The sequence below is a fragment of the Ictalurus furcatus genome, chromosome 19 (genome assembly GCF_023375685.1).
Source record: "Ictalurus furcatus strain D&B chromosome 19, Billie_1.0, whole genome shotgun sequence".
Classification (NCBI taxonomy): domain Eukaryota; kingdom Metazoa; phylum Chordata; class Actinopteri; order Siluriformes; family Ictaluridae; genus Ictalurus; species Ictalurus furcatus.
In genome coordinates, this window is record NC_071273.1 from 17536120 (window position 1) to 17549166 (window position 13047).

General features: G+C 38.2%; 1 protein-coding gene across 2 annotated transcripts in view; it reads right to left on the reverse strand.

The window, feature by feature from the left end:
* The window catches only part of btbd11a (BTB (POZ) domain containing 11a), a 214246-nt gene that overhangs the window by 77754 nt on the left and 123445 nt on the right, over positions 1 to 13047 (reverse strand). The gene's annotated exons all lie outside the window — the stretch shown is intronic.

Consider the following 13047-nt stretch of genomic DNA (forward strand, 5'->3'; position numbering starts at 1 on the left):
ATCTTTCAAATAACACAAATCTGCATAAACTAGATACCAGCTTAATAAGGAGTTTGAGGAATGTGTAATGAACTTTGGACACTGAATGCTGAGTAACGGGGCAGTGGGAGCTTAGTGGTTAAGGCTCTGTGTTACTGATTGGAAGGTCGGGGGTTCAAGCCCCAGCACTGCCAAGCTGCTGCTGTTGGGCCCTTGAGCAAGGCCCTTAACCCTCTCTGCTCCAGGGGTGCTGTATCATGGCTGACCCTGCACTCTGACCCCATCTTCCTATCATGCTAGGGTAGGCGAAGAAAATAATTTCACTGTGCTCTAATGTACAGTATATGTGATCAATAAAGACTCATTAACCTACTACTATTTAATTCTGACAAGACAGAAACAAGGTCACATGCTTTCTGCATATAAAATTATTTTTCAATGGCCTTTCAGTTGTATCATACACAGTGGTGAAAACCCTTGGTGTGACATTTGAGGCCAGTCTATCCTTCAAAGCCCATGTAGATAATATTACTAGGACAGCCTATTTCTATCTCAAAAACACTGCTAAATTAAGAAACAATGTTGATAAATGACGCAGAAAAACTAGTTAAGTCATTTATTACCTTTAGATTTGACTACTGTAACACCTTGCTTCATGTCTGTTTCAGTAGTCAGAGTCCTTACTACTAGTACTACTACTACTACTTATAACAATTATTGTTATTATTATTATTATTATTATTATTATTATTATTATTGTTATTACAACAACCACCAACTGGAGTGAGAAGAGTGAAACTATTGGGAAAATGTTTTAAACTGGGCCTTGAAGTGAAAAGAAAAGAAAAGAATTTGAAGAGATCGAGGTAAAGAGTTCCAGAGTTTAGGAGCTATGATATTAAAACATCTTCCCCAGCAGTGACCAGTCTGTATTTTCAGATGGCTAAGAGCCCAGTACGAGCAGACCTAAGAGTGTGGGCAGGGGAGTATGGGTGAAGAAGCTCAGCTGAATAGGGCAGACCTAAGCCATGTAAGGCTTTATAGGTTAGTAGGACTTTAAATAGGCTGCACAGTGAAACAGGTAGCCAGTGTAACTGATAGAGGACTGGGGTGATATGAGCAGATATTTTAGAATGAGAGGAAATTCTAGCTGCAGAATGTTTTGTAGAGGATGCAGGGTTTATCAGGAATTCCAATGAAAAGAGAGTTACAATAGTTGAGATGGGAGGATAGCACAGACCACAGTTTCTGCATCTGTCTAGTTAATCATGGCACAAAGACATGCATCAGAGATGCTTTAACATGTCCGTGACGCTGACCATCAACTTCGACCATCAAATACACTGTAGTTCTTCTGTAAGAAAGTATGTTGCAGTAAAAGTGCATGACTTTATTTATATGGTTAATAGAAATCGTTTCCTAAGCTAACGGTGTAGTACGTCAGATATGTTCGAAGGCGACATGTTTAAATGAAACCTCTGACAAGAGGTTTAAAACCATAAAAACTTTTAAGCTAACAAAATAATTGATTATTATAGGCTAAATAAAAGCCTCTGATATAGGAAAGTCATTTTATAATGAAAGCTTAGCATGAAACTGTTTTAGATTAAATACTTAGTAATCAGAACACTGAGATACCTATACTTCTAGAACTAACTAGAAGATTATTTTGGGCTCAGATAAAGAAGTTAATAGGTATTAAATGAATCAAATAATGAATTAAATGTAATTGAGTCATATATTTATATCATAATGCTCAATCATGCATTTAACGTTCGGTTGCACCTATTTCCGTCTTTGGTTATAGGAGAGCAGCAGCCTAAGCTAAATTAATCCTTAATACTTTAGCCCAACAGTACCTGTTTCAAATGTAGCCAAGTCATAAGTTTTGCCATTAGAGCCAAGTCGCAAGTCATAAGCTTTAACTAAGTGTTAAGTTGAGAGTTATGGTATAAGCTTTAAAGTCAGAGTAAAGTTGCAAGTTATAAGCCTACAATTCAGGATTGAGTTACAAGTTATAGGCTTTTAAGTCAGAATTGAGTTGCCAGTCACAGCCATTTAAGCCGGTAAGAACTGTGTGACTCAAATCCTTATCCCTGGTTGTTATAGATTAACAGTTAGTAGTGTTCATACATAGGATTTTAATTCTCCTTAGCATACCATAAATATAATTCTTATAAAGGCCCGAGATGCCAAATACAAACCCTGTGAATGATGCTAATGATTTCAGCTGTCATGGTTGGACAGTTTCTCTGTTCTAATATCAAAACTTGCACAGGTGGGTTCACCAACAACATTTCCTGGATGTGGCACTTACCCCGTGCTGCAATCCAACCCTGCTGCTTCAATAGTCCTAATCAAATTACAGCACACGGCCGCATCTGCAGCCTTTGTTTAGACAAAAAGAACCGGCTGTGACAGATGGGATATTGAACTTAGCCACAGCAGAATGAGGACGGCCACAAGTGTCCGAGTGACTGAGCATCTGACAAGTCATAAAAAGAAGCTATTTTATGTTTCTGAGGGTACATTCATTCCCAAGACAAACATTGGCACTCTTGATGGACACATACTGAGAGCAAGCACATGGGCCTGCGTAAACACACACGGATATAAAGAAGCAAAGAACGGTTTCAAGTATTCTCCTGCTTGTTATCCAATGAGAGCGCAATATTGACATTGTGTGTGAAGCGGGATAATATCCTATATACTGTCATACTGTCAAAGGAGCATGAAAGCACGAGCCAACGTTGTGACAGGGACAATATGAACACTCATCAAATTTTCATAAAGGTGTCATTAAAATGGCCTGTCACATGCATCTAGACTGTGAGACTTTCTTGCAAGAAATATAACATGAATAATACATGCTGTGCAGCATTGAATACATGACATGAGCTAAATGTTTCTCTGGTCTTGACTAAGGTGCAGAGGTTCGTGGTTGAGATTAACTATTGATTCCGTGAGCCTGCCATGAAAAATCAGAAAGGAGAGAATCCGGTTAGTGAATCTTGCGAAATCTGTGTGAGAAATCCAAAAATACTCACTCTCTATTTCTCACACACACACACATGCTCATGCACTAAGGGAAAAGAAAAGAACATAAGTTGTTGGCACTGCTGTCCATTTTTCTCCTTGAATTCCCAGAATGCAGCTAGAGAGACATCTTCTCATGACCCCTTTACTGGATACAAAATATCCACTCTTTTGGCTTCTATGAAAATGTCATTTAATATTTGTTGTATATCCCCCTCTGTATCAGCATTCTACATCCAGTTCTTGGAACCCCCTGTCTTTCACTGCCCAAGAATCTGTTAATGCGACAAAATATACTTTGCTGCATTATTCATCCAATCAGATAAAAATATGAAACATAATGGTTGGTGTGTCCTTCCCCCCCATCTCCTCCCATCTACCGCAGTCTCCTTCCTAACACTTTATCTTGCTCTAACACTCTGGCACCCCAGTGGTTTTTAATTCCCTGTAATGCTTTGCTGTGTTAAAGCTACAGGCAGAAGTGAGCGCCTGAGAAGAAAATTAGAATGAAAACTCCTTCGAACGAGAAAGTCACAAAGTGACCTTAACTAGCAGGGGAACTGAAAAGTAAAACGCAATCAGCAATCTAAAGAAATTCAATATGAGATGCAGAAGAGTTAAATGAGTTAAGTGAGAGTTTGGCTCAAGTGAAAATCCGATAAAGATAAAACTGTGATACATTCAGTGTGTTGCAGTAGCAGTTCACAAAGCTCGGCAAGCAATGTTTTTACTTTCCTTATCTCAACCTGTAAAGACTCTGCTCTATTAAAACACATCTTGCTTGTGCTCTCAGGTATGAATTCGCCCAGCTGGGGGGCTACACTCAACCACTTTATCCATTATTACAGTGGTATATATCTATACTGCTGCCGAAAGCACTTGCTGCTCCATGTTTTGCAGATACATGACTAGCTCAGGGGAACATGCAAGCTCAAGAAGGAGCCGCCACCTCAAGCCGGTCGAAATGAATAATACATACTTTCTTTGCCATAGTGAAGAGGCTAATAGAGCTGCCAGACACGACGAATCATGAGAGAGAGAGAAAGAGAGAGAGACAGCACGAGACTCTCAAACATAATAGCTGCACAGATTTCTTTGTGGAGAGGTTCAGAGGGAACCCCTGATGCATGAACATGCAAGCTCTTCGCACATAGGACAGAGGTGGGAATCGAACCCCCAATCCCAGAGGTGTGAGGCACCTGCCCCCCCAGCCTAACGCTATGTTACAGTACATCTAACGCCTCGGCACGTTAGTCTTGGCCAATTCCCACCTACCGGCCAGCTCTCCGCTACCAAGCAGGGAGGTAGAAGGATAACGTTCTTCCTCTGAATCACATGAAGCCAACCAACTACATATTTTCAAACTGCTGTTCATGCACATGTCATAGGGTAGTGTACCACATGGGGGAAAGTGCTATCTGCCCACTTCCACATGCATGAGCTCACAGACACCCACAATTGGCTAGTGTCACTGTGATTTATGGGAGAGATTTGCACCACTCCCCAACAATTTACCCATAATATACAGGAGATCATCCAAATGTGTGGAACTCAGGTTTTGGTTAAAACTGGGTTTTTCACCTTATAATATACATTGACATCTCAATTTCAAGAAAGCATAAATATTGTATATTCCACCTAAATGACAGGGAAATGTTTTTGTAAAATGTAGTTATTTGTTATTTTGCCTAGACCCTTTGCTGCAAAATAAAAAGTGTTTGGTAAGGAGCATATTTAACCAGCACAGTGGTAAAAACCAGTCAGTCTGCAGCCTTGCTAGTTAAGTGTGATTTCCCCATACAGTGAATGTCAGACTTTGATCAAGTTGCTGAATATCTAAATGCCATAGCAAAATGGACATAAGCCTAATCAATTCAGTTCATAATCAGACACCAGCTGTCAAAATGTCCCTGCTGCTGCTGCACAGCAGTTCAAATGAAACCTTTAAATGTAATTTTCTCCCTTTTTGGTGTGGAACAGATTTTAAAATGCTACTTCTGGTTGAGATATGTGCAAAAGCTTTCATCTCAGTTTTCAGAGCTATATATAGTAGGAAATGTCAAAATCTCACCATGCGAAGGGTTTTCCCAGGTCACCACACATATTAGATAAATCATTGTTTTCAACCACACCCCCTAATTGCAAACATGTGCACACTTATATAACATCCACCTGTTGTACATGAACATCAGAGACTTTTTGATTTGATGGCACATCTGTTTCACAGATTTGCTGATTTACTCAATCATTATTCTCCCACCATCAAAGCACCATCATGCAGAAACATACAAGCAATTATTCAAGCTCGGGAAAGGGTTTAACATGCATCTGCTGTGTAATGTACAGTCTCTGAGTGTCCCTTAGCAACCGATATAATACAAGCACATAATATATAATACAGTAATGTATGGGAAACATTTGTGAAATAAATTTTCTGTCTTTACAATCTAAACGTAATGTAATATCTGGAATGCATCTAAATTGGTAGCTATTAAAATGATTATATTACAAATAGGAGTGATTTTTGGTCAATTTGAAGCAAAAAGGGTTTTAAGTCATTTAAAGGACATGCACATACACACACCTACCTATCAGTGCAATTAAGCATGTTAGAAGGTTTTGAGAGTATGGACATGGCATCATAATTTTAAATGTACTGTATAGTTATATTACTACATATCCAACATGGATATAACCAATCATTACATACATATCCAATCTATATCCACCATAGATTAATGGAGCATCTATTTCCATGCAGTGAACAAAAATGATCTTCTAATGGTCTCCCTTCATGTATCCATGCCTGTCCAGTGTCCCTCTTGTTATGTGTGTTTGTCTTTTCTTATATTGAATATCACAGCTTAAAGACAATGATGTGCTGCTAATAAATTCAGAAAATACAGCTGACAGAACATATAGCCAGCGCAAATCCGACTTATATTTCCCCCTGGAACACATTCTTTGGTTTTGAAGACATCCAAATCAAGCATTTTAATTAAAACTTTGAATTGCATTTATAACATCTTCCCAACCAAACAATTACATTTGCAACTCTCCGTGGTGTTCTATTGCACTGACTAATGCTGCAGTTGAGACCTGCTGGATGCCCTTTTAATCAGGGCAAGCCATCACGACTCGGTAACTCCCCCACTAGTTCCCTTCTGTACCCTTCTTTGCTGTACTGCTGTCCATTCTTTTCTGGAGGAATGTCCCTTTCCTTCTCTCTGTGGTGCACAGCCGCACTCTCAACAGTGCGAAACACATTCAGAATATTAACAGGTCTCCATAGCAACAGGGAAGAACTGCCCAGGCAGCGTGTGATTGGTGGAAGGTGCCGAGGATGGCAGTGAGGAGATGGCATCAGGAGGTGAGAACAGGTACTTCTGTGGGAAGGTGCAATGTGGAGCTGTTTTTTCCCCTGAAAAACTGTTTGAGGCTATCGCTAATCTGCTCAAGTTTTTTGCACAAGGCAGACGGCACACAGAGTCTTAACCGTAAAGCACCTGGCAGCAGCTGTGCACATCAGGGTCACAAAATGAAGCATCTGACCATAGATGCACTCAGGAATTTCCAAAATCGTTAAAGAATAAATTCATATCCATGGTGAATGCAGGTATAATAATATATCATGATGATTATAAGGCTTTATCCGGCACCTTGACTGAAAGATGAACTCAGCATAGAAACCAATGTCATTCTCAAATCAAGCATTGGTACTAGAATTAATATCAACAACACTAGACCGATCGAATAAATCTGCTACTGTGATCATAACCTACATTTCACAAGTTCAGACCTGATATTAATACTATAAATCTTTTGCATCATGATAATGTTCAGCTTGTTGTTACAAATAATAGTTTTCATACTATACATTTCAAATAGCTCATTACACTAGAAACACACACGACTAGATCTTGAAAGTTTTGGTTGAAATATCTCACTTTTCTAATTTTTTTAAAAAAAATTAATCCACATGCTGAGGGAGCTAGGCTAATTATACTTCCCATGAGGTTATGACTATACAGTGCCCTCCACTAATATTGGCACCCTTGGTAAATATGAGCAAAGAAGGCTGTGAAAAATGGTCTTTACTGTTTAACCTTTTGATATTTAAAAAAAAAAAGAGTATAAAATAGTCTGCTCTCATGGATATTAAACAATTAACAAACAAACATAACACAGGTTTATCAAAAACAATCATTGTTAAATATAGGTGTGCAACAATTATTGGCACCCTTTTAGTCAATACTTTGTGCTACTTCCCTTTGTCAAGATAACAGCTCTGAGTCTTCTCCTATAATGCCTGATGATAAACCATTTTGTGTTGATTTTGATGTATGTTTTGGATCATTGTCCTGCTGGAAGATCCAACCACGGCCCATTTTAAGCTTTCTGGCAGAGGCAGTCAGGTTTTCATTTTATATCTGTTGATATTTAATAGAGTCTATGATGCCATGTATCCTAAAAAAATGTCCAGGTCCTCTGGCAGAAAAACAGCCCCAAAACATTAAAGATCCACCACCATATTTAACCGTGGGCATGAGGTACTTTTCCATATGGCTATGTCTCTGTGTGCATCAAAACCACCTCTGGTGTTTATTGCCAAAAAAACCTATTGATTTGCAATTAATCCACATGCTGAGGGAGCTAGGCTAATTGCACTTGAACATCAGGTCCTGATTATACAGTGCCCTCCACGAATATTGGTACCTTTAGTAAATATGATCAAAGAAGGCTGTGAAAAATTGTACTGTTTAACCTTTTCATCTTTTGTTAAAACATTTTACAAAAATACTCTCATGGATATCTAGCTAAATCACATTTGAGTATCAGGCTCTCTTGAACTCTCAATGTGGATTACACTAGCTAGTTTTGCTAGCTGAGATGTCAAAATATTTGATGCCCGATATCTCAAAACTGTTCTTCACCCTGATAGAAGCTTATAAAAGTAAGGGTGACATACGCTTTATCTTGAATGTGCAAGGCAAAAGCTATGGCTTTGAGGTTTCTAACATAAGCAGATTCAGGTACTTAAGTTAATCTGTCACTCTACACACCTCTAGTCTTTTTCATACTTCTTTATGCGTTTTATGGCAAAACCGCAGGTAATGTTCTGCTTCATGATTCCTGAATGTAAGTCACAACAGTCTGACTAACCCTGATAGCAAAAACATGGGCATCTTCTCGACTCTCTGAATAAAAAAGCTTGGTTAAATTTTTAGTGCTGATGTACCTGTAAGCATGTGAATACTGCTGTCTAGTTACATTAAAGGTGAAAAGTGTGTCATATATTTCCAAGCTGGAGTTTAAATGCTCCCAGCTTTGCAAAGTCAATTTTCAATCACTGCACTCTGAAAGTAAAAATGCCAGAAGGCACAAAAAGGCAGGACAAACTAAACTGTTTAGCAAAATAATGTTCCTATTTTCATGCCTTCACACATTTTGCTGTGTAAGCAAGTCGAACTAAAGAAGGCATTTCATGGATTCTTTCCTATTCATATGAAAAGAAAATATACAGAAGGAGAAAATGGAAGAAGTTTGAGTCCCGCCTGAGTTCCTCGTGGCAGAGGTTGTAGTGAAAAGCAGAAATGAAAATCCTTCATAAACATTCCACATAAATTTTACTTTCTACCACATAATGAAAGTGGCCATGTACTATTGTGTGGTGTTTTTTTTTTTTAAATAAGGCTGAAAAACATGACAAAATGGTTTCCACTGGCCCATTTTATTTTCCTTTTTTGATTGATTTTTTTTTTTTTTTTTTTTTTTTTTTTTTTTAGATATTTTCGTAGCCATTTTTAAGAATCAGCACTTTTCTGATCCAATTACAGAGCCAGGATGAATTCAAAGTCATTTTTATTAATTCTGGTCAGGGTCATGATGGATCTGGAGGAGGAGTGAGAAATAGTCTGACAAAAAATAACTGCACTCTTAAACTTAAAGACAAAACGTTAAATCCAGAACACTTTGTTTCTCTGCAAGAACCCATATTATATATATATATATATATATATAGAGAGAGAGAGAGAGAGAGAATATTACAATATTTATATATATATAGAGAGAGAGAGAGAGAGAGAGTGAGAGAGAGATAGATAGATAGATAGATAGATAGATAATAATTAATAATATACATACACACAAACATATACATACATATATATACACACTCAGCAAAAAAAAAACTTGCCCTTTTTCAGGTGGCTGTATTTTACTGTATTTCCACTAGACTAGACTATGGAGTGTGGCTCTGGGGATTTGTACCCATTCAGCCACACAAGCTTTAGTGATGCCAGGCACTGAAGTCAGGTGAGATGATGTTTGGGCCCCTTAGTTCCACTGAAGATTAATTGTTATACATGTTTTTTAATGGTTTATTAATGTAATGAAAATTACAAAAGCATAACACCCTGAACCAGAACATGGATTGGCTCTAAACTGCCCCTAAGTGTGAATGAATGAATGGGTGTGAGTGTGTGTGCATGGTGCCTTGTGATAGACTGGTGCTCCATCCTAAAGCATGATGCTACCGCCACCATAGTGCACTGTGGGGATGGTGTTACATTACATTAGTAATGTGATTTTTCTTTTAATCAAACATACCTTTTGGAATTATATCTCATACTAAATAGTTTAGATCTTCAAACGAAATACAACACAAAATAAAGGCAAACTGAGTAAACACACAATACAGTGTTTTGTTTTTTTGTTTTTTATTGAAGCAAAAAAAAGTTATCCAACACCTATCACCAATGTGAAAAACTAATTGCCCACTTAAACTTAAAATCTGGTTGTGCCAGCTTTAGTAGCAATAACTGCAACCAAACGTTTCCGATAACTGGAGATCAGCTTTTCGCTTACATCTAGGACCAGGACTTACTCCAATTCTTTGGATGATTTTCTTGCTGTATAATCCATTTGCGCTTGAGTTTCAATTTATGGACTGAAGACCAGATATTGTCCTTTAGGATTTTCTGATACAGAGCAGAATTCATGTTTCCCTCAATTATTGCAAGTTGCCCAGGCCCTGAAGCAGCAAAGCATCCCCACACCATCACACTTCCACCACCATGCTTGACCGTAGGTATGATGTTCTTTTTGTGGAATTCTGTGGTGGTTTTCACCTCGCCACTCTTTCATGGATGCCATTTTTGCCAGTCTCTTTCTGTTAGTGGAGTCATGAACAGTGAACTTTATTGATGCAAGAGAGGCCTGTAGTTCCTTCGATGTTGTCCTTGGCTCTTTTGTGACTTCCTGGATGAGTCGTTGCTGTGCTCTTGGAGAAATTTTTGAAGGTTTGCCACGTCTGGGAAAGTTCACTACTGTGCAGAGTTTTCCTATTTGAAGATAATGGCTCTCACTGTGGTTCTTTGGAGTCCTAGAGCCTTTGAAATAGCTTTGTAACCCTTCCCAGATTTATATATTTGAATCATCTTCTTCCTCATCATTTCTGGAATTTCTTTCAACTTTGGTATAGTGTGTTACTGGATAAGACCTTTTAACCAACTTCATGCTGTTGAAAAAGTTCTATTTAAGTGTCGATTTGATTGAACAGGGTTTGCAGTAATCACTCCTGGTTGTGTCTAGTCCAGCTGAACCCCATTATGAATGTAGCTTCATAGATTTGGGGAATCAGTAACTATGGGGGCAAATACATTTTCACACAGGCCCAGTTGGTATTGGATAACTTTTTTGCTTCAATAAATAACACTATCATGTATTTTGTATTTACTCATTTTGCCTTTGTTTTGGCTTAGATTTTGTTTTCATTTCTGAAACAATTTAGGAGGAGTTATACAAAAACAGAAGAAATCTGGATATACTTTTTCACAGCACAGAGTTATATCTTTAGCAACACAGTACAAGAACAAGGCCTTAGTGATTCAAATGGCTTTAATTTGTGATTTGAAGTGAACTGATGCCAGCTTGCTTTGCTTCTGCTTGACAGGTAATTATTTTGCTTTCTAGGAGCTGGTATTTGTTATCCTCCACAAAAAAATGTTTTTTCCCCTCAAGCTGTGGCATGATAACACACACAACATAGTTGGCTTGACAACACTTAGATGTCTGCCCCCTGTTTAGCTCCTTGCTGGCTGGATAAAATCACCACTGCCGTTAGAGCATTGCTTCTTCTCTATTCTTTAAAGAGAGAGAAATGTTTTCTCTGTGAAACTACAGAGACATCAGGCTGTCATCAAACTGACATGTAAATGTATAGAACACAATGCATAGTTTGTCCTGCTGCCTGTTGCGTTGCTCTCACTACTGTTACTTATTATAGATCTTTTTTTGTCCACTATGTTTGTTAATGAGGTACAGAACGGCGTATCAGACAGTATCATAAGTGTGGAAACTCCAAGCTTTAACAGGTCTGGAGGAGCAAACAGCGAAGGTAGTGAGAGTTGAGGAGGTGTAGCCTGAGAAAGCAGTAAACAGTATATTAGGCCATAAAACCAACCTCATTGTGACAACAGAGAGCATATTTCTCTTGTCCTATCAATGGCAAATTGCCATGGAAAAGCACTGTTGTGTTGTTTCACATTCTGCCTGTTTCTCTGATGCTCATATTCACACATCATATTGGGATTTTTATTCTTTTTTTGGAGGTGCACAATTAACACACCAGATGAATTCAGGATATGCACGGTAGTCATCTTGCATGGGTGTAGATGACTCAATATGTAAAATCCTCAACATTCACACACCTATGACTGCATCACGATAATTACATTCTCTATGAATGCACCAGATTTTAAATCAATAAAAACAAGCCATTGTCCATTAGGGAATGTCCTAATCTTTGCCTGTTATGCCAACCAAAGCATTCTGTTAACAGACGAAGTTGCATGGCAAAATAATTGATTATACTGAATATTATTACTAATAAATTATTTACTGGATTTCATCATATTGTTTTTATCACCATTTGAAAGCTGTATGCCACTCAAGGGTGTGTATTACAGTGATTTAAATTATAGGTAAGGGGGTTTTAGGCTCTCCACCTTGCGTTGCACCTAAGAACACTCTTCACTGTAATCCAAGGCCTTGGGTAACTTATTGCTTTAATAACCCTGGCCTAAAGGTAATTCGTTTGGACAAACCTTACAAAAGCACAATTATGGGTTTTAACTTTGATCAAACCAAACAGTGTACAGCTAACTAATTACACAAATTCTTCAAATTATACAAAATATTTTTATATGAATTGAGGGTGATTGCTTTGTTCTTCTCTGAGATACAAGTATCCTTGTAACACAAAATCTGACTCCTCAATGGTAGAACAAGCTTTCCCCTTTCATCCAGAGAGCCCCAATATTTCCATTCTTTCCAAAACAGATTAAAGTCCTACCACTTCAGACACTTTTTTTCTGCACTCACTATGCGCCAATTATCTTTTGGGTTATTTCTTCTTATCTGGTAATGCATTTAGATTTGAATTGTCCAATTTTGTTACTGTCTTTTGCATCAGCATTTGGGTAACATGAACTGTGGTGACAAAACCATGTTCTAAGAAAAGACTGTGCTTGAAATACCATTGTAACCCTTTGTCTGGGCTAAGAGGTGGTCTTGGGAGGCAATAAAGTCCACAATTTTGGACCAAAATGGGTTAAAAAAATTCCACTGTGCTGATGGATTTTAAATGTTACACCCCCTTTTGTGCCGCTCCATTCATATTAGCACAGCATGTTCATTTATAATGACAAATACAGTGATATGCTATCATTAGGGTGTCATGGTGGTGCAGTAGGTAGCATTGTTTCCTCACAGCTCCGGGGTCCCCAGATTGAAGCTGAGCTTGTGTGAAGTTTGTGTGATGTTCTAGACATGTGTGTGGGTTTCCTCCAGGTTCTCCCCCAGTCTCAGTGTTCAGCGTGTAGCAAATGCAACAGACAAATTGGATAAAACGGCTTGCACCCAACCAAAACAGCACACCTGCCTTAACCAGAAAATAGACCTCAAATATCAAACATATTAAACAACGAATCTAAAAACTACCTGCAATGGGTTGCTCCTTTTTTCCTTTTT